This window comes from Triticum aestivum, chromosome 3A (assembly GCF_018294505.1).
Source record: "Triticum aestivum cultivar Chinese Spring chromosome 3A, IWGSC CS RefSeq v2.1, whole genome shotgun sequence".
NCBI classification, from domain to species: Eukaryota; Viridiplantae; Streptophyta; class Magnoliopsida; order Poales; family Poaceae; genus Triticum; species Triticum aestivum.
Genome location: NC_057800.1, coordinates 710,043,146 through 710,070,475, shown reverse-complemented (window position 1 = coordinate 710,070,475; position 27,330 = coordinate 710,043,146). Strand labels below are relative to the sequence as shown.

Below are 27,330 nucleotides of genomic sequence, written 5' to 3'. Positions count from 1 at the left end.
TGTTTTTTTGTTCATAGATGATCATATATATGATGTATGCATGGATGTGGATGAAATGAGATGAGATTAGATGTGTTTTGTGTTGGAGAAGAAAACATTTTTTTTCCATGTATATATGCAAAAGTTACATTTTTAGAAAAGTTTTATATATCTAGCTAGGAAAGGAAAAGAAGAAAAAGAATGAGAGGAAAAAGGAAAATAAGAAGAGGAAGAAAGGAGAAGAAGAGGAGAGGGAAGAAGAGGAGAAATTAATAAGAAGAAGAAAAAAGAAGAAAAAGAAGAGGAGAAGAAGAAAGGAATAGAGGAGAAGAAGAGAAAATAGAATAGAAAATAGAATATATTCTATTTTCTCTTCTTCTTCTCTTTTTTCTTCTTCTTTTTTTTCTTCAATCTTCTCCTCTTTTAATATCTTCTTCTCCTCTTTTTATTTCTTCTTCGTTTTCTTATTTTTTATTGGATATGTCGTTGTCGATATACCCCATGTCCCGATAACTTCAACACGAGGGGGGGGTCGACCTACCCCCTCTCCGATAACATTATTTTCCCATGTATGTATGTCGTCGTTGTCGATATACCCCCCTCCCGGATAACTTCGACCGTGATAACTTATACCACGGGTGCACCCCCCCCCCCCCCCGCCCTCTCGCTCGACCAAAACTCTCGAGGACACCCAAACCCTAGAAAAAAATGATGTCGGTCTCCTACACCCTCCTGCCGCGCTCCTACCTTTGAAGCGTCGCCGGGGCCACCCCAAACCCGGAATAAGCTAGGTCTACGTTTGCCACTAATATATCCACCTGCTGTCATGTTTGTGTAATAATTGCCATGTTGTAATATTTGCAGAAACAATGGAGCACGGACAAGACGAGGAAGCAGAAGTGGTGTTGGGGGACATAATCTTAGCCGGAAGTGATGTCATGTCGTATCTTAACGACAATGATGGTCTGGAAGAACAGGGTGAAGAAGAAGCAGGCTACGGTGATCGAAGAATGGAGGAGGAAGGACATGATTATGATGGCTTCGGTGACCCAATGCTGGTGCAAGAAGGAGCCCGTGGTGACGGCTCCAGTGACCGAACATAGTCCGGCCAGGTAAATATATTAGTTAAGCCTGTCATGACTAGCTAATTGATGCATTCGTTGTTTTGGTATGTACACATATTAATTAACTTTCGTCTTTCTTCTTTTTTCTAGCCCTCTAGATCGAGCACAACTTCGGTAAAGAGACGAGGCCCGAAGAAAAAGTTGCGCTCGGATGAAAGGTTTGAGATCACAGCAATCGCGTGCGATGGCCAACCGATTGAACCCATCCAGACAAAGGAAGCATTTGCTGCTCAGTCCGGGGTTCTTGTTAGGGACAAGATCCCGATCAGCATCCACCAATGGTATAAGCCTAAGAACGAAGACCCTGAGGTGTCTTATGTCAATGATATGCAGAAAGATGATCTTTGGACTGAGCTGAAGACAAATTTCACCCAACCGTCAGAGGAGGATCCGGAGGAGCTAGTTAAAGAGCAATTAATCAAGTCTCATGCTGTTAAGAAGATGTCAGACCTATTCAGGTGGTGGAAGAATGAGCTGAAAACGTTTGTCAACAAAGAAGAGACACCAGAATTCATCGACAGATATGAGAAGATCAGAGATCATTGGCCCGCATTTATGGCCCACAAGACATCGGAAAAGAGTAAGAAGATGTCGGTGACAAACAAGAAAAATGCTGCCAAGAAGAAGCTTCATCATCGCACGGGGTCAGGTGGCTACCTGAAAGCCCGGCCTAAGTGGGCCAAGGCTGAGAATGATCTGCTTGATAAAGGGATCGAACCAGATACAATGAACTGGCCAGACCGTTGCCGGACTTGGTTTTTCGGGGCTGGCGGAACCTTGGGCGCTGTATCAGGGAAGTGCGTTTGGACGAACGAGCAAATGAGAATACCAGTCAAGAGACTTAAGCACTATATCGATGCAGCGCATCAAGGGATGTTCGTTCCAGACAGAGAGAACGACGAGCTCACAATGGCCCTCGGGAATCCTGAGCACCCTGGACGGACACGAGCACTACTAGGGAAAACCTTATACACAGAATCTTAGCAGCAGCGCGGTTTAAAAACAAACGCTACTGCTAATTAGCAGTAGTGAGCTTGAGGAAACCGCGCTACTAATAACCCGATAGTAGTAGCGCAGGTTTTTACCCCTCGCTACGACTAAGTGATTTCCACCGTGCCTTCCGGGACCAGCCGTAGTAGTAGCGTGGGTTATAAACCCACGCTACTACTAAGTCGATAGTAGTAGCACGGGTTATAAACCCGACGCTACCACCTGCATCTGCTCCCACCCCACCAACCATCCCACTCCATGTCTCAAAAAAACACTCAACGCCCGATCTAGATCCCCAATCCCGTCTCCGCTCCAACCTCCTCTCCTCCTCTCCCATGTCGCAACCCGCCATGGAGGGGGAGCCGCCCGCGCAGGGCCCGCCCCCCAGCACCGCCGCTGCCTACGGCTCCGGCGGGGGCGGGGAGAAGGGTGCCCCGTGCCAGGAGTGCGGGGAGCAGCCGTGGAAGTACTGGTGCCCGGACTGCTCCCGCCTCACCTGCTGCCTCCCCTGCGTGCAGGCCCACAAGCGCTGCACCGCCTGCTTCGGCAAGCGCCCCTGCACCGTCCCCGTCCAGCTCGCCCAGTTCGACGGCAACCAGCTCCTCTCCGGTGAAAGATTCGTCCCTCGACCTCCAGTCCAGTCCCTCGCTCGCCGTGGCCTCCATAAATGCTGAGGAAGCCATGGCGCCGGTGCAGATCGACGTGAGGATATGTGGAAACTCCCTCCTCCCTCATCCCCGCTCGCCCTCCTGACTGAAGCATCCTCTGCCTTGTTTTCTTCTGATTTTTGTATTGGATGATTTGGAGATTGGCGAATCTGAAGATGACGGAGCTGGAGATCCTGGGCATGATCCTCTCGGCGCTGTCGGACGCCAAGATACCGGAGAAAGAATGCCTTCTCCCGCTCGTCTCCAAGCTCCTCGGCTACTGCATCGTGGCCGCCTCCACCACCGTCAAGCTCCTGCAGGTTCGTTCCGTTCTTTGCCTTTTGTTGGTGATTTCTCAAGATTACAGCATTGGGCACCCGTAGGAGTAGATTATTGTGCCATATGAATCCAAAGAAGCGTGTTCCATGTGGCTGTTTTGATTCATGTGGCGGTGGGTGGTGTGAGAGGACCTCAGGTTCTTTACGTGAGCATGGCGTGCAAAATTGCGCATAAATAAAGGGTTGTTTGTTTGGTAGCGTGGCCTGGTCGAATCGTTGGAACGGCATGGCAAGGTCCCTGTGCTAGATTGTGCATAAAACCAACAAAGCGAGAAGCCACCGGTGGAATTCTTTGTTTGTTTGCTCCATGGTCGTGTGATCCCTGTGATTGTTAGTTTGTAGGCGTGGATGCTGCAAATTCTCTCTAGCCATGAGAGATATAATTCTCCACCCTCTAAGGCATTTGCAAGTCTCATTACATAGACGCTTGCTTGAATCTATAAATTCATTAGCGAGCATGATTCCTTGGTGCCACATGCTCTGCTCTCTCACCACCAATAGTGCATTCCGATCCTGGCCGGTTGACAGAAAAACATGCTCTACAGCCCCCACAGCTCTCACCCTAAAACTAAAAATCACAGGGGTCGGCGCTGCTCCACTGCCAGGCATGCCTCCTCCCCCTCAAGCCCCCGTGTTCAGGGACTTCGGCTGGGACCTACCACGGCGATTGAATGTTTGAGCTGGTGCATTGGTTCTGTGCGTGAATCGTTAGGTTTGCTACCAATTTCAAGGTACTGTACTAGAGAATTATGAATGTTTGTAGGAATTCTTGTAAGGTCGCATATGAGGCATGCATAAGGGAGAGGTTCTTATAGGTGTTGATATAGTTGGACTGGACCTGCATTTTGGGCCTTGACCAATTGGACCAAACAGCGTACTAATTTTTTGTTATTCTCGGTGCTTAGAAGAATTAATTTGCTATCAGGTAGCTTGGTAACGAGTTATCAGCACCTTATAAACATTTCTTTTGCATTTAATCCCGCCGTCGATGCCTCCTCGGCTGCGGATGTCTCGTCGTGGCCGTGCTTATGCATAGGCGCCGCCAGCGTCGCGTGCAAGTTAGCCTGTCAGCAACATGAGCAGTCTGCCCAACCTCTCCCCAGTGGGAATTTAATCTTGCTATACTGAAGTCCAGCTCTTTGATTATGCCTTTTCAGTGTAGATTCTTTCATGTTAACTAATTGGAACAAGTTCTAATTAGGTCACAGATTTTGTACTGAATAAAAAGTGTTGTTTAGAGACAGTAATGGTTAAGGGCAAAACCATTGATTTTACAATTTGTACCACAAGTGTCGAGCGTGCATTTTCTACTTTGAGGTTATTTAGGCAAGCTACAGTCATATGGTGGAAGGTGTTTTTCTATCCAACAGGTTGTAGCTAGTAAGCATAGAGTAAAATAATAGATGAAGATTTCGTTATGCAATTTAGGAGCAGAAATAAACATATAGCTGATCACTCTGTTTCAGCCAAACATTTTTTTGTTCGTTCATGTTTGAGGAAGAAAACCAAACGTATAGCGATTTAAGGTAGTTCCGTTTTTTGTCTTGTGACAGGCGCACGACGACTATGGCAATTGGCGCCAAATCCCGGCTTTCACTGGAACATGTTTGAAGAAATGCCTGTGACCTAGTACTTCATGCCGGTGGCCACCTTCTTCTTCACCCAGAAGAAGGTGAGAGTTATACCGTGGGTGCTGTCCTTATTGATTCTTTACCCAATCCATAGTGAAGTAATCCTGGGAAATTTTCCACACAACAAAGAAGTGGCTACTTTCTGTTATGTCCAGTGTTTTCTAGCCATATTTTATAGAACTGTTGATTTCCTTGGATTCACAACGGGATATAATGGTGATCAAAATGTTGATACGTTAGGATTAGTTTCCTAGTGCAAATGCACTAAGGAAATTCTATATTCAGTTGGTAGGTGCTAGTACTTAAACTGCATTTAAAAATTAAGCTTAGTGTTATCTATCTAGTCTAATTTATACACTGCATTCCTAAGCTGAAATATTTTTTAACTGAAATATATAGTTTGAGTTTCATTCAGTTATTTGTAACTTTTTAACTAAATACCATTTTGTAACTGAAATATATGTGTACTTATAGTGCATATTCGCATTGTATCAGAATCTTAGTCCATGTGTCTCCTGTATCATCTGAGATTATGCTTCCTCTCCATGTATTGATAAAATCTATATGCCTTGCTGATGCTCATTTCCATCGCTGCAGGATAATGAGATGTTGAAGCGGCATAGTGAATCCAAGAGACTGCAGTGCAATTGCACCGTTCCATTGAATATTACTCAGGAATAAGGACATTCCAATGGCAGATTAGCTCTATTTTTCCTTTTCATTTTTCTTACTATTGGAGTGAGGACATCTAGAATGAGAAACTGTGTGGTAGCAGATATGGCAACTGTGCGATAGTAGAATCATGAATAAGGAATATGGCAACTGTGTGATAGTGACATTTTTCCATCACTATTGTTTCTTGGAATTGTATGCATAAAACGGACTTGGTTGATTTTATTTGTTTTAAATCCGAAATAGTTAGTAGTAGCGTGGGAACAAATTGAGCGCTACTAGTACTTAGGATACTAGTAGCGCTGGTATTATAAGCACGCTGCTACTACTACGTTAGTAGTAGCGCGGTTCTGTAATAGCAATAGCGCGGGTGTCACACACGCTACTACTAACAAAGTTAGTAGTAGCGCGGGTCTACCCGCGCTACTACTAACTATTAGCTGTAGCGCGATACTAGTAGCGTGGGTACCCACGCTGCTAGTAGCCATTTTACCCGCGCTGCTAGTAGCCTTTTTCCTAGTAGTGGAGGCATGCCAGGCTCCGTTCTGTGGAAGGCTGGTTTTTCGGACGCATGCGGTTACAAATGCCAGGAGAGGAGGAAAAAAGTGAAACATGCCCAAATTCAGACACTGCACGAAAGGGTTCAAGCGCTAGAGGAACAAGAAGTAGCTCGTAGCAAGCGACCTGCCGAAACTATGCCCGAAGCTACCCCGCCATCTCAGTGGAGAAGCAGTGTGGCTTCCACCGAGCTGCTTCAGCCGGAGCATGTCTTGACTGCTCCTCCTAGCTACCCCATGGATCCAATCATGGAGTCTCTACATTGCCACCTTATGACGCAATGGCAGAACTTCAAAGTCAAGGTGGCTGTCGGCTCTGTTCAACCTACTGAACCCGACACAACTTTTCACTGTAGTGCGATTCGAGAAGGATATGCCAGGGTGACGGTGGACCAAATAACGGAGGGTTTTGAGGACCTCCAGCTTGACTACCCTACCGGTGAAGGGGAGACTCGGCTGGATTCTTGTCTATTGACTCCATGCCTATGGCGGAAGGAGCTCATCAAGCTTCTGAACTGGACGCCTCCGCCTGCTCCTCCTCCTCCTCCGGCGAGTCAGGGCACTCCGCCTCCTCCTCTGACGAGTGATCAGGGCACTCAGCCTCCTTCTCCGGCGTGTGGCGGCACTCCGCCTCCTTCTCCGCCTACGCCGACGTGCCCGAGCAGCCAGCCTCCTCCTTCTCCGCCTCGTCTGCAAGGGCGGAAGAGACACGCCGCCGCTCCGGCTGCTCCGGCGCGTCGTAGTCCTTCTCCTCTACCTCATAAGAAAGGAAAGAAGACAGCCGCAGCCGCTCCGTCTGCTCTACCGGCGTCTAGCAGTATAGCCAGAGGCGGGAGGCAATACAGATTCGGTCCTTCTCTGAAGACTCCAGAGAAGTTACCATACGAGAGGACTCCGGAGGAGAACGCGAAGATCGCGCGAGCCGAAGTGACGAACTTCTTTGATGGGGTGAAAGCAAAGAAACATCCACCTCCGGAGGAGAAGGTAGATCCGGTGAAAGCGAAGCGCACTCTGGTTGCCCTGAAAAAACCAGCAAAGTCTCCGCTGAAAGGAAACTATGAGCGCATTATTGCAAAGTCATTTGTCGAAGCAGAGCGGTTGGGAAGTACTATCAGTGATCAAAGGTTAAAAGAACGACGAGCTGGGAAAAATATTGCCAAACTCGGCGAACAAGCGAACCAATCGTGCCCCCCGCTCAAGGTGTCTACTAATGATCCGAGGATGGTGCCCGGTTATAGCAATCTTGGAGATTACCTGCCCGACGATGTACATTATGAATTTTTGGAGGTGGAGGAACACAAATACGAGTACGGGAAGCCTCTCATCAAAGATGAAAGATCTCTAACAACGATGATGTGAAGATTCCATGATTGGTACATGAAAACTTGCAGAGAGTCTGGGGGGAGGGATACTTTGACGCTGAGAGTTAGAGAGGAGCATGACCTCGTTGGAATTAAACTATTGAATGTTCCATTTGAGGAGTTCTTCCAGTTTTTCAATTAAAAGGCTCTCGATAAAGCAACGATCACTTGCTAGTGTCTGTAAGTAGTACTACTTCTGTCATTAAGTCTCGCTATATAGGTCAGCTCTTTCATTGCATGTATTTATAATTATCCTCACTATATTATGCAGATTGAAGATCGTCGAATTGAAGAAAAGACAAATCGATGATATTGGGTTCATTAACACAAATCGTTGGTAATATCATGCCGAAGATACCGAGGCCAACTTGCTACGTTCGTTGGTAATAAATGAAAACAAAGATATAATACTCTTTGCTTACAACTTCAAGTGAGTGTTACTGTCTTGTGCATATTCGGTTTCCCTTATTAGTCCAGGTTATAGTAATGTAATTGATGAGTTATGCATGCGTGCGCGGCTTCCACTATATTCTCCTAGAGATTAAGCTTGAGCAGGGACTAGTAACCGTCTTAGACTCGAGACGAAAAGATCCCCAGGACTATGCGGACATGACTCAAATGCTCGAGAAGTAACTTAAATCGGTCATTATCCACCATAACAGCAACTTTGTTCATTTCCTGATATCAAGTAATTGTTTTAATTGTCTGGCAGGGTTTGGAGAAAATTCACCAAAAAAGCTCCAGAACTGCCGAAGAAGCTGCAATTTAGACACCCAAAAGTAAGTACTATAGTAACATGTTCCACGCATCTCCTAGTGATTCAAGCGCTAGATTCATCAATACCATTTGGCATGCTTGCTTGTCAATTTGATTGACCTTTATTTCTTGTAAAGTGGTTGTGGCCGGAAGCCGGGAATAATTACTGTGGATACGACGTTTGCGAGTCCATCCGCCACATGACTTGTGAATGGGGGAACTCTGACGAACAATATGAAGTGCGTAAGCAATAATGTTCACAATTTTATTTTATTACCATCATTTGTGTTGAGTTTCATTTATTCATATATATATATATATATATGTATTGACCCCCTTGTTCAAATTAGATCTTTCGGATGCGGAATGAACTCCTACCACCAGATCGTATGCGAGCAATTAAAGAGGAATTGGCGGTATTCTTCCTTGACCGCGTGATCGCCGAAGACGGAGAATACTATGTGGACCTTGTGTTCATATATAATTAGGAGATTATATTGTAAGAGATAATTATTGTATATATGTAACCGGTAGTGTCGGATAGATATACGAGAACTTGTTGTTCGACCAATCTCTCGGAGAAGGAGAGGTGGTCGATATCACTTCTCTCTGTATGCATATGTTCAACACGATCTTCTGTTTCCTTCATTTTCTTACTAGCTAGCATGTCTAGTCATCTCTATATATACGTATATATAGCGTCAACCAAGCACGGACATAAGAGAGGACACTTCTTTCTATTAATTAGCTAGCTAACACAATATATGAAACACCTCAATTAAACCCCCAAAACCCACAACCCCCCCCCCCCTTAAAAAAACAAAAACCCCAGCCCCTGAAATGCTGACACGTGGATGCCTATTGGTCCCGGTTGGTTCCACCAACCGGGACCAAAGGCCCTCCTGCCTGGGATCGGTGCACCGGCCACATGGAGCCCCATCTGTCCCGGTTTGTGTAAGAACCGGGACTAAAGGGTTAGGGCATTAGTAACAAACCTTTAGTCCCGGTTCACAAACCGGGACAAAAGGCCCTTATCAACCGTGACGAATGGGGGTTTTTTTACTAGTGAACAACGAGCATCAGATCAACGCGGATCGCACGACACACACGCCATGGGTGCAGATATTGGCGGGTCGACAGCATTTCTCTTGGTAATATAGATGTAGGGGGCCAAATTTCGTGTTTTGACCCTTTTGTGGTATAAAATTGAGATCTGCCCCCGTTTGAAAAAAACTCGACACCTGACCCTTTTACTACAGCCAAAGGGCTCGGCGGCAGGATCACGCAACCTACTGCCAGGAATTCTGGCGGTGGCATGGACGGCCGACTACCGTTACCTAACGGCCATAGCAACACCCTACTGCCGCAGCTCTTGGCGGTAGGTTGCCTGACCCTACCGCCGTACGGCCTGGCGGTAGGGTCCTGTGGGTTTAGGTTTTTTAAAGTTTTAGTGATTGTTTGTTTTGTAAAGTTTGATCACAGGTTTCACATAGTTTCACAAATAGCAAAATATGAGCTCGCATATTAATAAAGGTTCCACATAGCAAATATCAAACAGTTTACACATAGTTTCACAAGTAGGAAATAGGAAATAGCAAACTTGTCCACATAGTTTGACAAACCCAACTAACGCAAGTAATTTCGCAAAAAGCTTTCACAAAGCCAACAAACGGTGCAATAAATTCTTAAGACAAGTTTATAGAGTGGGCAGACATCTTCAGAGCCCCTTGTATGTCAGGCCTGGCCATGGAGACAGATACGGCAGCGGATCCACCAGTTCAGGCGGAGGCGGAACGCTAGTCGGCATCCGACCGTTCAAGCACTCCCACCTTGCCTTGCCCGCTGGAGTTTTCGCCTCCGCCCTTCCCCAGCTGATGATATCGAACGCCGATACACTTGGCGGCGGCATCCTGGCTCTCTCCTCCGCATTGCTCTCGAAGTAGATTCTCCGGCCCAAATTGCTTAGCTCCCAGTTGAAGTGTTGTTTGGCAGCTTCAATGCTCCCTTCCCGGTGGACACGGGAGATAGTTGGATCTCCCTCCATCTCTGCAATCACTCTCTTCCACTCCCTCACACTCTGCGACCAACAAAGTAGCGGAAGCATATGTGAAAATCAATAACCAAAGCATAATTAGCATGGACATAATAGTTAGCAACTTGTTTTCATCAATTCGAAAGATTTGGTTTAAGTATGGTAATTACCACTCCATTCTCAATGAAACGGGCACGGTGACGCTTGTCGAACTTAGTGTCAACCATGGTGTACTTCATGCTGATGTCGTCCGCAAGAGGTGGCTTCCTAAAATAATTGCATAAACATAAGCATAAGCATATGAAACGATTTTTTTGACATGAACTAGGGTTCATCATTAACTAGGAAACATATCGATGCATAACAAAGGTTCATCACATCCAAAATAACCTATGAGTTAAATCTTTGATAATCATATATCAAGATGATCATGAACATTAACTAAATAGAATACATATATCAAGATCTAAATAAAATACATATATCCAGATGCAATCACCATGGTTCAAATGCATCATATCATATCATATCATATTTCTCCAACAACATCCAACCTGCATCATATCATATTGTGTTCAAAAACAAAAACCATGAACTAGGGTTCATCTTGAGGGATTTACCATGTTTACTCCAACAAAATCCACGACTTGCATCATATAAGATCCACATGCATCCTATATCAAAACAAATATCTCCAATATTCTTCATATCATAATTTTTTCAACACAAAAAATTATGAACTAGGTTCATCTTGAGGGTTCAACATTTGTTCTCCAACTATATCCACTACTTGCATCATAGCATATCAACATGCATCATCATATCACAATAAATACCTCCAACATGCATCATATAAAAAAATCCTCCAAAAATAATATGAACTAGGGTTCATCTTCACATAACCATACCAACTAGTGACTAGAGTTCATATCTAACACAATATAACATCTATCATCAACCAAAATCAATCCTAGGGTTCAAAATATTTAAATCTAGTTCAAGAAGGGGGTGATTTGAATCAAATAATGCGACGAATCAGAAGTTATTCGACTAAAACTAATTGGAGGGATCGAAGGTGCTTACTTTTCTTTCTTCGGGGCCATCTCGATCCGCAAAAACGGTGAAGAAACAACGAAGATCAGAGGGGGGACTGGGGGAGATGAGAGAGGGTGAGAGGAACTGCTTTGTTCTTGAGGGGGCAGCTGGGTGGGGGGAGAAGGGGGTGGAGCGGCCGGCTCATGGGCTTATAACGGCCCACACCCTACCGCTAGGGTCCCTGGCGATAGGATCGGATAGGCTACCGCCAGGACCAGCGACGGTAGGGTGGGATGGAGGCAGTTACCACTGCTGGCGTGGATAAGTTTCCTACCGCCGCAGGCTCTGGCGGTAGGATGTAGCATCCTACCGCCGAGCCTCGTGGCGGTAGGATAAAGGGTCAAATCTCGAAAAAATCAAACTGGGGTCAGATCTCGATATTGTTTGACAAAAGGGTCAAGACACAAATTTTTGCCGATGTAGGGTGACCGCGCCGGCAGCAGCACAGTTGAAGAATTCCCATACACCGTTGTCTGCACATGTTCATTCGCTATGTGGGGCATGCCTGTGTCTAGAATAGTAACCTATTGGGCTGTAGGCTCGTCACAGATGCCACGGCTTGAGACGCTCTGTATTACAGTCACTTAGTTCGATGCCAGGAAACCCTCAAAAAAAGTTTGATGGCAGGAAACACACTATGACATCAAGCCCGATCAGATGCCACATGTGGGGCCAGGATAGCGGTGCTCCAAGGCACATGTTGTCTCAAATATTATCACTCACGCAGCGTCCGCCGCAAGCCCTCGCCTCCGTCGTGCTCAACTGTCCAAGAATAGACAACATTCACCAACACCCTGCATCAACCCTGCAACCAACGACGTCCTCATCTCCATTGCCGTGTACATCAGCAGCTCCGCAGGTTCTCCATCGCGTGGGTGATTTTTTTTCTTGTGTGTAGTGTGCAGGCTTGTGCTGCTGAGAACTGATCAAGCTATCTTGTGTGCAGGCATGTCTTCTCGCGTGTTAGATTCATCACGTAGCTCTAGCTAGCCAGCCTTACGATGTATCTCCTACGTTGGCCGAGAGCACTAGCCAGTAGCGCATTAGGGTTGTGTACGTAAGCGTCTGCGATGGAAAGTACTCAGTTGCACGGCGTCATGCGTTCAAGACCAGCGCCAACAAACATTTCATGTGTTATGTTATGCTCCAAATTCAAGTATAGAGAGGGAGGCTAACTTCTGATGAGCGAGCGGAGCAAGGCCCGTACGGATCAGTATGGACCTAGGTCACATGTGTTATATATACCTCTTGTAAGCCGTCGCACGGGATAAGTTGATCAGTTGTAAATCTCTGGCGTTTGTAACCTTCCCCGATATAGTGCAGTTTAGCTGGCTGGCGCCTGTGGTTTTTTCCCCTTGGTGTTGGAGGGGTTTTCAACGTTAAAATTTTGTGTCCCCTACTTGTTCTTAGTTCTTCATCGATTTGATTTGCCTGTCGTATCTCTAACAAGTGGCATCAGAGCTTTTTTTCTGTTCAGGGTTTCGACGACATGGCATGGGCGAAGTACGACGATCTTCCGTTGCTGTCCTGGCGCATCCCTATCTGGACGAGGCGCTAGATGGCTTAGGTAGAAAAGAACCAAAGGACTGGACCGCGGATGAGAAGCGCAGAGATTGTAAGCCTTTGTCTATGATTCATCTTCATTTATATAACAATATTTTTCAAGAAGTGCTGGAGGAGAAATCTGCAGCAGCTCTCTGGCTGAAACTGGTGTCGATCTACATGTCCAAGAATCTGACCAGTAAGATGCGCATGGAGATGAAGTTGTTCACGCAAAAGTTGCAAGAGGGTGGGTCGGTGCTAAACCACTTGTCGTCTTCAAGGAGGTTGTTTCTAACTTACAGTCTATGGACGTAAAGTATGATGATGAAGATTTAGGTCTTCTGCTTTTATGCTCTCTGCCTAGTTCTTTTTCAAACTTTCGAGATTCCATATTATATAGTCGTGATGAACTAACTGTTGCTGAAGTATATGAGGCCCTTCAACAGAAGGAAAAGATAAAAGAGGTGTTGCAATATGAGGAATCGTCCTCCAAAGGAGAAGCTTTGCATGTACGAGGCAGGCCAACAACAACAGAGATAAAAGCAAGAACGACAAAGGTCATTCGAAGTCCAGAGGATCTGGGAAGGACAAATTCTGCAGGTACTGTAAGAAAGAGGGTCACCTCATTGATGAGTGTTGGAAGTTGGAAAATAAGGAGAAGAGGAACGGTACGTGGTAACCTAAAAATAAATCCGATGGTGATGGTAAGGTTAATGTTACATCTGGTAGTAAGTCTGATTCAGATGATGCTTTAGTTGTTTTTACTAGATGTGTTTCATGTATGTTTCATATCTGTTGTAACAGAGATTGGTTCAGTACTTATGAGTTTGTGCAGAGTGGAGATGTTGTGCGTATGAGAGATGACAACCCACATGACATTGTGGGCATTGGTTCTGTTCAGATCAGGCCACATGACAGCCTGATACGCACGTTGACAGATGTGAGACACATACCAGGCATGGCCAGAAACCTCATCTCGCTAGGTACTCTTGACGTCAAGGGTACAAGCACTCCGGTTCAGGTGGAGTGTTGAAGGTAACAAAAGGTTCCCTCGTTCATATAATAGGTGACAAGAATTCTGCCAAGTTATATGTTCCTAGAGGAAGCACTATTACTAGTTGTCGGTGGAAACGACACCTATGGGATCACTAGGATCCCTTCTACGGTTGGCGGGCGCGAGGTTGTGCAAAGAGCGGGTCTGACAGGAAGCACACGGATCGTTTACCCAGGTTCGGGCCACGGAGATGTGTAATACCCTAGTCCTGCTTTGGTGGATGTATTTGAGTGTTCTTGTGCTAGCTACGAGGTGCGACTTGCCCAAAAGATCCAAATCCTCCTCCTGGTCGCCTCCGGCCTCCTTTTATAGGCAAAATGCACTAGTGCAGAACCGGGCAATAGCACCAGTTCGTAAGGCCCTTTAGTGCCGGTTTCGTAACCGGCGCTAAAGTGTAGGCACTAAAGGTCCCCCCCTTTAGTACCGGTTCAGCACGAACCGGTGCTAAAGGGCAACCACGTGGCACGAGCCAGCTTCGGGGCAGGGAGCCCTTTAGTACCGGTTGGTGTCACCAACCGGTAATAAAAGGTTGGGGGGGTTTTGGGTTTATGATTTCTTTTTCATTTAATTTTGTGTTTTCCATTTAATTCTTTTTCGTTTGCTGGTATTTTACGATACTACATATTGTACACGTTATGCATATATATAAATAGAATTTCTAGTAGAACCGATCATTATATATATATATATATATATATATATATATATATATATATATATATATATATATCATCGAATGTCTCACAACCACCATTAATTAATTCACACATATATACACACATGTATATTCATATATATACAATTTCTCCTAAATTGTGCCTTCGGAGCCAGTGGCATTAGCCTAATTGGTGCCTTCGAAGCACGATAACAATTGGAAGTGGTTCATGGGGGCAGTAGCGGGTAATAATATTCTCCTTTGGGATCTATGACCTGGTCGAGCAAAAATCCCGCTATTTCCTCTTGAATTGCTTGTATGCGCTCCTCTGTTAGGAGCTTCTCCCGCACCTTTTTGAACTGTTAAGAAGGAGATCAATATGCATGTGTATTAGTTGTGTGACTAGATATCGATAATGGTGTAAAAATTGTGAATAGTGTTTTGACAAACGTACCCACTCCTGTCTTTGAGATTTGCTCCTTTCGGACGCCATCATGCGAATGTTCTCACAAACGTAGTATGCACACAGATTATTTCCCGACGCCTGCTTCAGGGCCTTTACGAGAATATAATTTGATCAGATAATAATTAATCAAGCATGATAATTAAAGAGATGGCAGCTAGCTAGTACTACTTAATTACTTACCTGGGGTCGATACCATTTCAGATTTTTGTTCCATTGGCCTGGAGTGGCCCTGATGAACTTTGCCCAAGCCCTGCCCGCCGACAAAGAAAATGAATAAATGGGTTATTAAATAGTTGTTATCAGGAAATGACGAACTAATTAAATAGGCCGAGATATAGTTAATAATGATTGAAATTACCTGTTGACTATCCCCTTCACGATGGTGTAGTCACTTGCTTTCTTAAGTAGTGAGTCTAGTACTTCAACTGTTCCTTCATCAACTTTAATGATTAACAAGATCCAGTGAAATCTGCATGCACACACGTTTGCATGTCTTAATTAAGCGGGCATATGTAAGCAAAAACATGTAGCTAGCTAGTAGGCAAAAACAGAATTTGTAGTACAAGACAGTGTGACTCACTCGAAGTTGTAAGGAAGTAGTATATCTTCATTGTATTTGAGGCGCTTGAAGAACTCTAGCATGCTTTCCTCTACACTTTTTTCGTAATATGGATCTAATTTCCATGTGTATTCATTAATGGTATTTGGGTCAACGAACCCAATGCCATAGCGTCCACCTTTTTTCATTTCATAAATCTTCATCCTGCATAATACCACAGAAAAGAATATAGTGAGGATAATTACAGGTAATGATTGATCAAAATGATCACTACAGCTAGCTTGAGAGTTAAATTACAGAAAGAAATCACTTACAGACAATAGCAACTGACGATAGATTTGTCGAGTGCGTCTTGATTGTATAGCTGAAACAGTTCTGAATACTCAACGGCCAGAGCTTTCTCATGGTAGTAATGCTCCTCCTTGACATTCACCATGAGGGACTCTCGATTGGAAATCTTGGTAATGTCCATGTACCATCGATGCAATTCATACATTCTCGTTGGGAGGTTCTTGACCTCGTCTGGCTCGACCAAAGGTTGGCCCCGGACATATTTCCGTTTTATTTCCTCCTCTCTAGTCGGAGACATGGGCTCGATATCGAGGAGTTGTCCAACAGTGATCCCGATCGCTTCAGCCTGCGCAATATGCTCCTCGGTTATTACCACATCGCCCACCCCGGGAACGTTAACGGTTTGCCCACAATAATATTGGGCGCGCCTACTCTCATGTGTTGTTGGCACAACAAGCGGGGGGATTGATTGCGCCGCCTGTTCTCCCAGCTGGGGAACGGTTTTACCGCTCCTTTTGCCAGCTGATTTGCTCGAGCTCGAGCTCGCCTCTTTCTGTAGACGTGCTCGATTTAACTTCTTGATGTGGCGCTCATAGTCTGTGTCAACAGGCCTGGGAGCTGGAGCTCTAGCCATACAAATGAAGTGGTCAATCTTTTCCACAGGAACTTTCTCCCTTGGCGGCGATGGCGGTTTTGGTGCAAAATGGGCTTCCACCTCGGCCTTCGATATGGCTACGTTTTCCACCTCGGACTTGTCGTAAGGCCTCTGCGGAAGAGGCGCGAGGCTTGGACCATATTGAAATCGCTTGCCTCCGCCTGTACCTCCAGTACTACCTCGACTTGTACCACTATGCACCATAGCTGAGGCGGCTCTCTTCCGTGATTGCTGAGGCGGCGAAGACGGCTGATGTGGCTGAGTTGGAGGAGGAGGAGTGGCCTGAAGCTATGCCGGACTTGGAGGAGGGGTGGCCTGACGCTTTGCCGGACTTGGAGGAGGAGGAGTGGCCTGAAGCTGTGCCGGACATGGAGGAGGAGTGGCCTGACGCGTTGGTGGACTTGGAGGAGCGGGAGTCTGCTGACTCGGTGGCGGACTTCGACGAGGAGTCGGATGACGCGGTGTCGGTGGCCTTCGAAAGATGATGCAATCCTTTCTCCATAGGATGATACGATGGTTGGCCTCTCCAAGTGTGTGCTCATCGTCACCTCCAGGAATGTCAAGCTCTAGCTCCGAATATTGGTCCACCACCTCATCAACCAAGACACGAGCATAGCCTGCTGGAATCGGGTTGCAATGGAAGGTTGCCTCGGGGGGATTTGTAAAAGCAAGGGCGTCCGCCACCTTCATGGATATGTTCTTCATTTTGAAGTGTAGCTCGCAGTTAGTGTTCTCCATGATGTCATCCACTGGGTAGCTATCCAGCAATGCGTCGCCCGGGGCGGAACCCACGCTGCTTCTCGGCATGGATGGGACGGTGCTATCCAATGGTGGATCATCCGCTAGCTGCTGAGACCCCCTTTGCTGGCTAAGTGAGTCGATCTGCTCCTGCTGCCGCTGGAATTTGACTGCCAAGTCCGCGTGCGCTGATTCTAGGCCTTGAAGGCGTTCATAGTCTAGCTTCCTCTGCTCCTCCTCCATCTTCCTCTTCTTCTCCTCCGCAATCTTCTTTCTCGCACGGGTTCTGTAGTCGGTGTTCCATTCCGAAAACCCCTCATACCACGGCATAGCGCCCATGCCTCGTGTTCTTCCCGGGTGTTCAGGATTTCCCAGGGCACGCGTAAGCTCGTCGTTCTCTCTGTTGGGCTCGAACACCCCCGATCGAGCCTCTTCTATTGCAACAAGTAGCTTATCTTCGGCTCCGTCCAGACATGCCTTCTTCGAAACTTTGCCTGCCTTCGGGTCCAACTCCCCCCCATGCGCATAGAACCAAGTCCTGCACCTGGGGGGCCATCTCAATGTTTCTGGAGTGACACCTGCATCCAGCATCTCTTTCTCAGACTTATCCCACTTAGGCATTCCCACCGCATAGCCACCTGGCCCCAGCTTATGGAACTTATCCTTTTTTGCGGCATTGGCCTTGTTTATTCTCGACCGTTCCTTAGATAATTCCGAATCCTTGAATTTCACGAAATCGTCCCAATGAGCACTTTGCTTCTCTAGTGTTCCCTTGAATACTGGAGTCTTCCTTCCTCCCTTGACGTACTTGGCCCATTCACAAATCTTGTGGTTCTTGAATGCAACCGCCATCTTCCTAAGAGCAGCGTCCTTGACTTTCTCCACACCTGCATCTGTGAAATGATCTGGTAGGGTGAAATGTTCCATGAGCGTTTCCCAAAGCAGAAGTTTTTGTCTGTCGTCGACAAAAGTAACTCCTGGACGTGGCTTTGCTGGCTCTCTCCATTCTTGAAGGGAGATCGGGAGTTGGTCCTTCACAAGAACTCCGCACTGACGAATGAACTTGTCCGCAATCTTCTTAGGCGCTAATGGTTCGCCATTAGGTTTGATGGCCTCGATATTGTACTTTACGCCCTCCTTCAACTTTTTGTTCGGGCCTCGTTTCCTGTTGCCTGAAGATTTGCTCGATCCGGATGGCTGAAAGAAGAAAGATCGATTCGTTAATATATCTTCAAGTCATTTAAAACATGTGATGATCACCAGATCCCTGCTTATATGAATATATATACCACGCTGGTCTTTGTTGTTTCAAGATCAACATTTTCTTCGTCATGTTCATAGTTCATGACTTCATCAATTCGATCGTCGCGATCGAATATCATATCACCCTCCCCGGTATTGTTTAGATATTCGGAGTCGTCATAATCTTCTTCATTTTGATCATCATATGGCCCGCGACGATTGCGTTTGATATTGAACAGGGCCTCTTCTCCCTCTCTGCCGGTATTGTCCGCCATAGGTTTTGTTTAACTAATCCAAAAGAAATATATTCAAATTACAATGCATGGATGCAATCACTTAATAATGAAAAACTGAATCAATCATAGTACATAATAAGCATCATCGAATATAATCTCGAATACGTCTTCTCGAATAATAGATATAATCTCGAATAATAGATATAATCTCGAATACATCGTCTCGAATAATAGATATAATATCGAATACATCACTAGCTAGCTAGCTAGCAAGCTAATAAAGATCGAATACTACAGAGTAATCTAGTCCACTCGCGGTTCCTGAGGTGCGGGCGGTGGACACCCAAAGAGAAGGAACCATCACTGGATCATAGCTTGGGTGATCTCCCAAAAGAACCTGCCAGGTATTGGAGAACCTGACGTCCATAGCAGCCATGTAGCGATGGACGTGCTCGTCCTCCTCCTTGACACGGTGACGTACCACCTCCGGCGGGGCCGGCTCCCTCCGCACCGAAAGTGGCCCACGCGAACGCCACCAAAGGAGATGAGGGTCAACGACGGGACCCGGGGCCGGGTTCCTCACCAAGTGTCGCGCCCCTGAAGGTAGCACCTCCCAGTGCCAGCCCGGCGGAGCCCAGTCCCGGACATGGGTCCTCTGAAGCAGGACGTCGTCGCGAACGGGTCGACGGCGAGGATGCGGGCCGGGCATCGTCGACAACAAATACTATATGCCGCAAAAGTAAAGTAACATTTTTTAAATGATGGATTGTGATTTCATATATGCAAATTCTAAATTTTATAACTAAAACTAACATTTCTAATATTTCTATAACTAAAACTAACATTTCTAATATTTCTATAACTAAAAAACATTTCTATATAACTAACATTTCTGATATTTCTATATAACTAACATTTCTATATAACTAACATTTCTATAACTAAAACTAACATTTCTAATAATTCTATAACTAAAAAACAGAAAGATTGCTAACAATTCTATAACAGTGTGTGTGTGTGTGTGTGGTTGGCGGCCGGGGTAGGAGCTCACCGGCGAGGCGCGACGACGATGGGCGGCGACGGGGACGGGGCGGCGACGACGAGGACGGGGACGGGCTGGGCGGGGACGACATACGGGAGGACGGGCCGGGCGGGGACGACGGGAGAACGGGGCGGGGCGCGGCGACGGGGCGCGACGCGGCGACGGGGACGGCAACGGCGACGGACGACGACGGGGGCGGCGACGGACAGCGACGGGGGCGGCGACGAGGGGCGGCGGCGACGAGGCAGAGGAGAAAGAAGCAGGGAGAGATGAGAAACTGACAAAAAAAATTTGAAGTGTTTTCTTATATAGAACCAACCTTTAGTACCGGTTGGAGCCACCAACCGGTACTAAAGGTCTGTTTTGGCCAGGTGAAGCGACGGGAATCGCACCCCCTTTAGTACCGGGTCGTGGCACCAACCGGTACTAAAGGCCCCCCTTTAGTACCGGGTCGTGGCACCAACCGGTACTAAAGGCCCCCCCTTTGGTACCCGTTGGAGCCACGACCCGGTACTAAAGGGTGTGCGCTGCCAGGTGAGGGGCGCAAAAGTCTGTCCCACCTCGCTAGCCGAGGGGCACTCGCACCTGCTTATAAGCCTCGGCGTCACTGCTGTCTCGAGCTCCTCTCTTAAGCAGGCCTTCTGGGCCTACCTCTTCTGCGATGCCCTGTTGGGCCTACTGGGCTAGCGGGCCTGCATCCTGCCCCAACTAGAATTTGGGTTTTTAGTCGTATGAAGGCCGCTGTGGCCCAGTAGGTGGGCTTTTTTTCTTATTTTTTTGCTTTATTTATTTTTGTTTTATTTATTTTAGAGTTGTTTTTTTCTGTATTTAGAGTTTGTTTGTGAATATCTTTGCTTTAGGTACAAAAAATTACAAAACTTCTGTTAGTACTGGTAGTTTACAAATTTGAATAGTTTAAATTTTGAATTATTTGAAATTTGTGTGAATCACTAGTTTGTGAATAACTTAACTTTCAAAATAGATTTTTCAGTGATTCTTTTTTCTTATGTTTAATATTAGTGTTTTTATCATTATATTCATTTTGGTAATGCTTAGGTTATTTAAAAATGAAATGCCTTTGTAATGGATGAGTTTTCGTCCGAAACCCTGATACTTCGGAAGAGATTGTCCATTTTGTAAACGAAGTGCATCCTGTTTTTGCGGTAACCCTCTCTACTTTTTTGCACATGCTATGTGGGCGAAATTATGATACCGTGCCATCTTTCAACCTTTTCTGAGTTCATTTGAAATGCTTTCAATTTCAGGGTCATTTAGCAGAAAAATCAGTAAATGCATGAAAGAATTTGCTTGCACATAAAATTTCTTCACGTTTGAAATGCCAAAACATATAACTAGCTACCCTAACTATTACAGAGATTCCCTCCTTGGTGTGAAACACAGAAGAAAGTGATGATAGTGAAGCCGATCACATCCCAGATTTTGGGTGTGAAACTTTTTCTTCGCGTATGTCCCTTTGCGCCGTAGCCATGGAAAATCTTCATCCTTTTAACTGGATGCTCGGGTCAATATTCACTATGAATGGAGCAATTTCATCAAACTTTTCATAATCTCCTGACATGTCTGTCTTGTCATCCACTCCCACGATGTTTCTCTTCCCAGAAAGAACTATGTGCCACTTTGCCTCATCGTACGATGCATTCGCTTCATTATCTTTTCTTTTTCTCGGCTTGGTAGACATGTCCTTCACATAGAAAACCTGTGCGACATCATTGGCTAGGTCGAATGGTTCGTCTGCATACGCAAGATTGTTAAGATCCACTATTGTCATTCCGTACTGCGGGTCTTTCGTTACCCCGCCTCGTGTCATATTGACCCATCTGCATCGAAACAAAGGGACCTTCAAACCACATTGATAGTCAAGTTCCCATATGTCCTGTACATAACCATAATATGTTTCATTTCCCGTCTTGGTTTCTGCATCAAAGCGGACACCACTGTTTTGGTTGGTGCTCTTCTTATCTTGGGCGATCGTGTAAAATGTATTACCATTTATCTCATACCCTTTGAAAGTCATTATATTCGAAGATGGTAACTGGGACAGCAAGTACAGGTCATCTTCAATAGAGGCGTCATGCATGGTACGTGTCTGCAACCAGCTGGCGAAACTCCTGGTTTGTTCACGTGTAATCCTGTCATCAGACCGCTCCGGGTGTTTGGAGCGTAGCAAATTCTTGTGTTCATCCATATACAGAGCCACCAAGGCGGAATTCTGTAGAACTGTGTAGTGTGCTTCAGTAAGAGAATGTCCGTCCATACATATTATTTGTTCCCCTTCTAGCGTGCCTTTTCCATCCAGTCTGCCCTTATGCCGCGATTCAAGAACACCAATCGGCTTAAGGTCAGGAATAAAGTCAATACAAAACTCAATGACCTCCTCATTTTCATGGCCCTTGGAGATGCTTCCTTCTGGCCTAGCATGGTTATGAACATATTTCTTTAAGACTCCCATGAACCTCTCAAAGGGGAACATATTGTGTAGAAATACAGGACCCAAAATGTTAATCTCTTCACATAGGTGAACTAGGACGTGCGTCATGATGTTGAAGAAGGATCATGGGAACACCAACTCAAAACTGACAAGGCATTGCACCAAATCATTCTCTAACCTTGGTATGATTTTTGGATCGATTACCTTCTGAGAGATTGCATTGAGCAATGCACATAGCTTCACAATGGCTAATCGAACGTTTTCCGGTAGAAGCCCCCTCAATGCAACCGGAAGCAGTTGCGTCATAATCACGTGGCAGTCATGAGACTTTAGGTTCTGGAACTTTTTCTCTGCCAAGTTTATTATTCCCTTTATATTCGACGAGAAGCCAGACGGTACCTTAATACTGACCAGGCATTCAAAGAAGATTTCCTTCTCTTCTTTGGTAAGAGCGTAGCTTGCATGACCCTGATGTATGCCGTCTTTTCCATGCATACGTTGCTGGTCCTCCCGTGCCTCAGGTGTATCTTTTATCTTCCCATACACGCCCAAGAAGCCAAGCAGGGTCACACAAAGATTCTTCGTCACGTGCATCATGTTGATTGCGGAGCGGACCTCTAGGTCTTTCCAATAGGGCAGGTCCCAAAATATAGATTTCTTCTTCCACATGGGTGCGCGTCCGTCAGCGTCATTCGGAACAGGTTGTCCACTAGGACCCTTTCCAAAGACCACCTTCAAATCCTTGACCATATCATGTACATCAGCACCAGTACGGTGGCGAGGCTTCCTCCGGTGATCCGCATCACCTTTGAAATGCTTGCCTTTCTTTCTACCGGGATGCCTGCTCAGAAGAAATCGACGATGTCCCAGGTACACATTCTTCTTACAATTAGCCAAATATATACTGTCGGTATCGTCCAAACAGTGCGTGCATGCGCGGTATCCCTTGTTTGTCTGTCCAAACAGCAACGCCTTTAGGTCAAATTCTTCCCCCATGTGCTCATCCCACGCACGTACACCTGTTCCATTCCACAGTTGTAAGAGTTCTTCTACTAATGGCCTTAGGTACACATCAATGTCATTGCCGGGTTGCTTAGGGCCTTGGATGAGCACTGGCATCATAATGAACTTCCGCTTCATGCACAACCAAGGAGGAAGGTTATATGAACATAGAGTCACAGGCCAGGTGCTATGGTTGCTGCTCTGCTCCCCAAAAGGATTAATGCCATCTATGCTTAGACCAAACCATACGTTCCTTGCGTCATCTGCAAACTCCTTCCCATACTTCCTTTCGATTTTTCTCCACTGCGACCCGTCAGCGGGTACTCTCAACTTTCCTTCTTTCTTACGGTCTTCTCTGTGCCATCGCATCACCTTGGCATGCTCTTTGTTTTGGAACAAACGTTTCAACTGTGGTATTATAGGAGCATACCACATCACCTTGGCAGGAATCTTCTTCCTGGGGCGCTCGCCCTCGACATCACCAGCGTCATTGCGGCTGATCTTATAGCGCAATACACCGCATACTGGGCAAGCGTTCAAATCCGCGTACTCACCGCGGTAGAGGATGCAATCATTAGGGCATGCATGTATCTTCTGCACCTCTAACCCTAGATGGCAGACAACCTTCCTTGCTTCGTATGTACTCTCGGGCAATTCGTTGTTCTTTGGAAGCATATTCTTTATCATTACCAGCAACTTTCCAAATCCCTTGTCAGGTACATCATTCTCTGCCTTCCATTGTAGCAATTCCAGTGTGGTGCTCAGCTTTTTCTTGTCACCTACGCAATTCGGGTACAACAATTTTTTGTGATCCTCTAACATGCGCTGCAACTTCTTCTTCTCCAAATCACTTGCGCAGTTTCTCTTTGCATCAGCAATGGCCCGACCTAGATCATCAACAGGCTCATCCGATGTCTCTTCTTCAGCTTCTTCCCGCATTGCTGGCTCAGCTTCTTCCCTCATTGTTGTATCATCGTATTCAGGGAACCCATGGCCGGGATAGCTGTTGTCGTCCTCTTCTTCTTCATTGTCTTCCATCATAACCCCTCTTTCTCCATGCTTGGTCCAAACATTATAGTGGGGCATGAAACCAGACTCAAACAGGTGGACGTGAATGGTTCTTGACGTAGAGTAATTGTGACCATTCTTACAGCCAGCACATGGACAAGGCATAAAACCATCCGCCGGCTTGTTTTCCTCAGCCGCAAGCAGAAAAGTACGCACACCATTAATGAACTCGGGAGAGCATCGGTCATCGTACATCCATTGCCAGCTCATCTTCAATACACAGCACCGAAAACACCAAATTAATACAATACATAAAGTTCATACATAAAGATCATACAACACTTAAATGCAACAAACAAATAACTCTCTATCTAAAGAACTTAAATGCAACAACAAATGCGATCAAGATCGCAACTAAGGTAACAATTGATCCAACAGCATAATGATACCAAGCCTCACTATGAAAGGCATATTTTCTAATCTTTCTAATCTTCAAGAGCATTTTCTCCATCTTAATCTTGTGATCATCGACGACATCGGCAACATGCAACTCCAATTCCATCTTCTTCCCCTCAATTCTTTTCATTTTTTCCTTCAAATCCTCGTTTTCTCTTTCAACTAAATTTAACCTCTTATCAATAGGGTCGGTTGGAATTTCTGGTTCAACTACCTCCTACATACAACGGCCGACGGGGACGGATATCAAAACCATGGCACTATGTATAACAAACAACGTATGGGTAAGATAATTATACGAGTAACTATATATCCAAATCACGAACAAGAGGCTCACCACAAGGTGGTGCCGGCGACGGGACGTTGCGAGCGATCGACGGTGGTTACGACGGAGATTTAGAAGGTACTAAGTAAACCACACCAACATATGCAAACTAAGTGTTATTTTTGACCTCAAATTGCATATAAATCAAATACTAGAACATATATATAATTTCTCCCAAATTACTAAACTCAAAAATCAATCATTATATAAAGCATTGCACGAGCTAATCTAGCAATGAGAGATGAAAGGACAAGGGTGCTAACCTTTGTGATCATTTGAATGGATGGGGGCCTTCAAATCTTCACAAATTTTGGGCAAAATGTGTGATGAGCTTGAGAGGAAGAGGGAAAAGAACAGAGAGGAGAGGGGAAAGGGGAAGAACAGAGCGAGCTCGGGTGGACGAAGGGTTTATGTAGGACGACCTTTAGTACCAGTTCGTGGTACGACCCGGTACTAAAGGTGCTGGAGGGGCCCCGGACTGACAACATCCTGCCACCACTCACTTTAGTACCGGTTCGTGGCACGAACCGGTGCTAAAGGTTTGCCATGAACCGGTACTAATGAGAGCGGCTGGCTAGCCATTGGAACCGGCACTAATGCACACATTAGTGCCGGCTCAAATTCAAACCGGCACTAATGTGCTTCCCATTTGACCCTTTTTCTACTAGTGAGGGGCTGCCACAGTGGCACACAGGAGGTGGAAAGGTGTACAGTGGATGAGTCTATCCTCTGGCACCGTTGGACAAATGCATTTAATGCGCTGCTGACGTGCCCCCTTGCTTTATCGGGGACGGCAAGGAAGCACGTCCCAGCTATCATCGCCTCGCCTGGCTTCGACACGCGTCCGAGCTGATGCGGCATCATGGCGCAATGTTGGCTGGCTGCTGGATGGATGTTAATAGCAGCGGTAGCCCATAGTGTTAGGTGGGTAGCCGAGAAAGATACAGGCGACGGAGCGGGGTGCAAGCTTATGAGGCGCAGTAGCGGCGATGCTAGGGTAGAGGAGACAGCCGAAGATGCGAAGCTCATCATAAGAGGGTGGTGCACCGAAGAGGAGGTGATGAGGTGCAAAGTTCCCGCGAGTGCGACATGGACGGATGTTAATGAGAGTGAAGCGGTGGCGAGAGCTTCAGGTCAAAAGCACAGAGGCACATTGGCGTGAAAGAGGAGTGTCCGAACGCAGTCATTAAGAGTGCGAAGGATACGCTCAGTGCGCCAGTTCTGCTGCGAGGTGTACGGGCAGGTGAGACGAGAAGTCGTGCTATGTGTGGTGAGAAGAGTGCGAACAGCAAGGTTGTCGAACTCCTTCCCGTTATCTGTCTGCAACGCGAGAATGGGACGACCAAAGTGCTTGAGAACATAGGAGTAGAAAGCGGCGAGAGTAGATATAGCATCCGACTTGCGGCGCAATGGGAAGGTCCACACATAATGCGAGAAATCATCAAGTATGACAATATAATAAAGATAGCCCGTATTACTGGCAACAGGAGAGGTCCAAACATCACTATGAATTAACTCAAATGGTACGATGCAACATGAGAAGAAGCCCTAAACGGGAGACGAGCATGTTTGCCGAGGCGACATGCATGACACGAGTGATCCTCGTTCTTATTACACGTGAAAGAAACACTCTGAAGTATATGACGAAGGGTGGCGGTATTGGGATGACCCAAGCGAGCATGCCAAAGATCCACTCCGGTGGCGAGAGCGACAGGGGCGGCCGAAGTGGCAGAGGTGGCGGAGTGAACCGGGTAGATCTCGTCGGGGCTGTAACATCGGTGGAGTGCCGTCCGGGTGCGAGCGTCCTTAACAAAAAAACCACATTCGTCAAATTCAACGGTGACAGGATTTTCACGTGTAAGAGAACGAACAGAAACAAGATTTTTAATAAGTTCAGGAGAAACTAAGACATTAGACATGGGTATTGGAGTAGAGTTAGACGGAAAATATGCATGACCAATATGAGTAAAAGGAAGAGAGGATCCGTCACCGACGGTGATGCGGTTGGAAGTGTGGACGGGATAGGAGGTGTGGAGGTTACCGGGATAGGCAGCCATATGCGCGGTAGCTCAAGTGTCCATATACCAGTGGCCGCCGCCGGTGTAGGTGGACGGTGAGGGGGCGGTGTGAAGAGCCGCCAGAAGAGCTGGGTCCCACGACGCCGGCGGGAGAGGCTGCTGCGGGGCCGTCAGGGGCAGCAGCGGCAGCCCACCTGGTTGCGACTGCTGCCCTAAGAGAGAGGCCCATAGGGCGCCGCATAGGGCTGCGGCGCGGCGTAGAATGCCTGGTGCGAGGGTGGCCGGGCGCCGAAAATACCCGGGACAGGGGCACGGGGAACCAGCATGGAGTAGGCGAGTCCATGGGTTCTGGCCGGCGTACCACGGGACCGGCTAGTAGGCCTGCTGCGGTGGGCGGGGTGCTCCTCCCT

The 27,330-nt window shown here is 46.5% G+C and overlaps 1 long non-coding RNA gene across 1 annotated transcript; it reads left to right on the top strand.

Annotated features, from left to right (window-relative positions):
• The first annotated feature begins 3,510 nt into the window (after positions 1–3,510).
• Positions 3,511–5,523, top strand: LOC123059330 (uncharacterized). Its single transcript, XR_006427422.1, has 3 exons — positions 3,511–3,809; positions 4,632–4,750; positions 5,307–5,523. It is a non-coding gene; the product is annotated as an uncharacterized lncRNA (long non-coding RNA).
• Positions 5,524–27,330: the final 21,807 nt, after the last annotated feature.